The sequence below is a fragment of the Thamnophis sirtalis genome, unplaced genomic scaffold (assembly GCF_051295495.1).
Source record: "Thamnophis sirtalis isolate CommonGarterSnake01/CBP01778 unplaced genomic scaffold, rThaSir2_p1.2 scaffold_2, whole genome shotgun sequence".
NCBI classification, from domain to species: domain Eukaryota; kingdom Metazoa; phylum Chordata; class Lepidosauria; order Squamata; family Natricidae; genus Thamnophis; species Thamnophis sirtalis.
In genome coordinates, this window is record NW_028261382.1 from 136,129,087 (window position 1) to 136,133,812 (window position 4,726).

Sequence of the window (4,726 nt, forward strand, 5' to 3'; positions counted from 1 at the left end):
ACTAATAATAAATCCCACCTCCGTCCGGTCAGTGGGAAAGTCCTCCGCTCTCAAACTCAGGAACAGCTGGCATTGTCCCAGAAATGCTGCAAACATGGCTTGATTTCCATCAAATTTATCTGGCATAGCCACTGGGCACTTGCTGGGCAGGGGTGGTGGTGGTGGTGGTAGCAGATCTTTGCAGTTGTGAAATTTGATCAGCCAACACTGCAATTTGCTGGGTCAGCAGAACGTTCTCAGCATGAAGCTGCTCCATAATTATATGAATGGAGGTTTGACTTGGCAGAAGTCAAACTCTTCTGACCCTGACCCTCACCTTGCCCGTTCAGAAACTACAGCCAAACAGAATGTTCAAAGCAATGATTTTATCAATCCCAGCTCTTGCTGGCTGCAAGCCCAAAATAAACACAGATAAATGCTCTGGCAAAAGTAAACTACTGCATAATAAGATTATATAATCAAATCACTTATCCAAATGCTTTTTCTCGATGGTTGCAAACAATCATTCGGAGGCACGGGATAAGATACCATCAATATGCGGACGATATGCAGCTGTATCTGTCCGCCCCGTGCCAACTCAATGAAGCGGTGGACGTGATGAACCGGGGTCTTGAGGCCGTTAGAGACTGGATGCGGGTTAACAAGCTTGTACTCAACCCGGAAAAGACCGAGTGGCTGTTGTGTTTCCCTCCCAATAATTTGGTTAGCGTTCCACCACTCAGGCTGGGGGGCCAAATTCTACACCCCTCAGACAGGGTTCGCAACTTGGGAGTCCTCCTGGACCCACAGCTGACTTTTGATCACCACCTGTCGGCTGTGACCAGGGGGGCATTCGCCCAGGTTCGCCTGGTGCGCCAGTTGCGACCCTACCTGAATCGGGAGGCCCTCACAACAGTCACTCGCGCCCTCGTGACCTCTAGGCTGGAATACTGCAACATGCTCTACATGGGGCTGCCCTTGAAGAGCATCCGGCGACTTCAGCTAGTCCAGAATGCGGCCGCGCGAGCGATTGTGGGTGCACCTCGGTTCACCCACATAACACCTATCCTCCGCGAGCTGCGCTGGCTACCTGTTGATCTCCGTGTGCGCTTCAAGGTGCTTCTTACCACCTATAAAGCCCTTCATGGTAGTGGATCTGGGTACTTGAGAGACCGCCTCCTGCCGATTACCTCCTCGAGACCGATTAGATCTCATAGATTAGGCCTCCTCCGAGTGCCATCTGCCAGCCAGTGCCGGCTGGCCACTACGCGGAGGAGAGCCTTTTCAGTGGCAGCTCCGACCCTCTGGAACGATCTCCCCGTGGAGATTCGTACCCTCACCACCCTTCAGACCTTCCGCGCAGCCCTCAAGAGCTGGCTATCCCGCCAGGTCTGGGGGTAAAGACTTGATCTGCCCCCACCCGAATGTTGAATGAATGTTGTTTATTTTTTAATTATGTGTTATCTTATATGTTACTGTTTGTATCCCCTCCCTATAAGTTGTTAGCCGCCCTGAGTCCCCTCAGGGAAAAGGGCGGCCTATAAATAAACTTATATCCAATATCCAATATCCAAATGGAGAACTTGACTAGAACAGAAACGGAACGTTGACTTCTGCAACCAGGGCGTGGCACCATCAGTCTTTTATCCGCAGGAGGCGCTCCTAATGAGCCACAGCTGCTCGTTATCATCTCCTTTGAGTCCTCCTTGATCGATGATCTCTGGAGAGCTAGGGATGGAGGTCATGCCTCCGTCCTAGTGCTCCTTGACCTCTCAGCGGCCTTCGATACCATCGACCATGGTATCCTTCTGCGACGACTGCGGGAGGTGGGGGTGGGAGGCACTGTCCTACGGTGGTTCTCCTCTTACCTCTCGGACAGGTCGCAGTTGGTGTTAGGCGGAGGGCAGAGATCGACCCCTAGGCCCCTGAATTATGGGGTGCCGCAGGGTTCGGTCCTGTCCCCCCTCCTGTTTAATATCTACATGAAGCCGCTGGGTGAGATCATTCGACGGCACGGGATAAAATACTTTCAGTATGCGGACGATACGCAGCTGTATCTGTCTGCCCCGTGCCAACTCAGTGAAGCGGTTGACGTGATGTGCCAGTGCCTCGAGGCTGTTAGGGACTGGATGGGGCTTAACAAGCTTGTACTCAATCCAGATAAGACCGAGTGGCTGGTGTGTTTCCCTCCTACTAATTGGCCAAGTGTTCCATCTCTCAGGCTGGGGGGTCAAACAGTACGCCCCTCAGACAGGGTTCACAATTTGGGAGTCCTCCTGGACCCACAGCTGACTCTTGAACACCACTTGTCGGCTGTGACCAGGGGGGCATTTGCCCAGGTTCGCCTGGTGCACCAGTTGCGTCCCTACCTGAACCGGGAGGCCCTCACAACAGTCACTTGTGCCCTTGTGACCTCTAGACTGGACTACTGCAATGTGCTCTACATGGGGCAGCCCTTGAAGAGTATTTGGAGTCTTCAGCTTGTCCAGAATGCAGCCGCGCGAGCGATCGTGGGTGTACCTCGGTTCACCCACGTAACACCTATCCTCCGCGAGCTGCACTGGCTGCTATTGGTCTCCGGATACGCTTCAAGGCGCTAGTCGTTACTTATAAAGCCCTTCATGGTATTGGACCTGGGTACTTGAGAGACCTGCTGCCAATTACCTCCACTAGACCGATTAGATCCCACAGATTAGGCCTCCTCCGAATCCCATCTGCCGGCCAGTGTCGACTGGCGACTACCCGGAGGAGAGCCTTCTCTGTGGCTGCTCTGACCCCCTGGAACGGACTCCCCATGGAGATTCGAACCCTCACCACCCTCCAGGCCTTCCGCAAACCCTCAAAACCTGGTTGTTCCGACAGGCCTGGGGCTAAAGAGCTGTTGCCCCCGTCTCGAATGGTATGACTGTTGTTTTAAATCATATATTGTTATGTTGTTGTTTTTAAATCTTTTGTCTGTATCCCCCTCCCCGGTTCGAGTTGTGAGCCGCCCTGAGTCCCCTTCGGGGGGAAAGAGCAGCATAGAAATTTAATAAACTGAACTGAACTGAACTCAATTGTTCCTTACGTCGGTCAGCCCTTCTCCTGTGTGCATCCTGAAACTACTCACAGGAGGTTTCTGTGTCAGAGTCTGATAGCAGCTCCAAGGCTCCAGCCGAGCCACAACACTATATATCTCTCACCGTCACATGAAGTGGAGAGTTTGAAGAGAAAGAAACTTCAGGAGAAAAAGCTGTTTGCTCTTTTACACATCAAAAGCAATACAGCAGTAAGAAAGAGTCAGGGAAAAGAGAGCTTGCCTACCAAAATCACTTGCTTTCCCCCCACTCTACCTCACAGAATGGAAGATTGGAGAGAAAGAGATTTCAAGAGAATACTATACGCTGTTTGAGTAGCGCACCCATAGCTCTCAGCCCTAGGCTGTGCATGATCTATGGCTTTCAATGTATCCAAGATACTAAGCAGGCACTTGAGCATTCCAAAGGATAAGGGAATGATCAGGAGACAAACAAAAGGTGTGAAATTGAGTAGTGTTGTCTCTTTACAGCAGGAAAGCACAATCACAATCACATGATTGCTCACTTAGCAACAGCTTCAATTAGCAGCAGAATTGTTGGCCCCAATTAGGGCCCTTAAGAGTAAGCAGAGCAAAATCATAATCCTTCCTTGCTTTTTTGATTAAAACAGTGATCTTTACCCTCAACTATCTTCTAATCTTTTATTCTGTATGTTGAATAATTTACAATACTCTATGATTATGAGGTATGAGTGGTCTCTGTTGGATTGATTTTCAGGGAGACGGACCATCTTTAAATATGCTTTCACCTTTCTGCCAAACTTTCACTTCCTGGAAATATTGGGATTTTCAGCATCTTTTTCTATGTCCTATTTTGGCTCCAATCATCTTGATAATTGCTATTTGTGTTTGCTCTGAGAAAGAATAATGATTAGCAGGAACAGAAATTGCTAATCTTCCAAACCATGACAAAAAAAGAGTTTATTTAGCTATATTGATCCTTAAATAATTTAAGGCTTATATGAAGTTCTTGTTATTATTCTGAGATGATGACTCAAGATTAGCTGTCTTATTTGTATGCTATCTGTCCAGCTTAGGAACCTAATAAAAATGTACCGATAAGGTTCCTGCTCAGATATTTATATATGCTATGTGACATCTACATGAAGCAGGGAAAGAGATGCAGGAACATGTTACAAGGACAGGAACATGAAAAGGATATGTAGTACTGTAAAAGAAGGGAAAGCACACATATTTACAGGTGCAGAGCCAATTTGGTCTAGTGGTTAAGGTGCCAGGCTAAAAGCCAGGAGACTGTAAGTTCTATTTCTGCCTTAGGCATGAAAACAAGTTGAATGACTTTGGGCCTGTTATGTCCCAGGACAAGGGGACTTACATAGTGAGGCGAGACAATTGGTAAAAGCTAACAGCCTTTATTGCTAACCTTGGAGGCTAACAGTAAGCACTAGTTTGAAAGCTGGTGCGGCTACTCGGCTAACCAGGGGCAGCAGCTGCCAGGCTTTTGACAGCTCCTTATATAGTGGCACCAGTTTCTCCTCAGCCATTCAGGGCTCAGCAGCTTCTTTGTCAGGCACGGACCAGAGGGAAGACTGGACAGAGCAGCCCAATCCACCTTGCAGGGTTGCAGTTGTGGAGAAAATATGAGGCGAGAGTATTCAGTATGCTTGCTGCCCTTACTATTTATTATTTATACAGATAATAAAGGCAGGA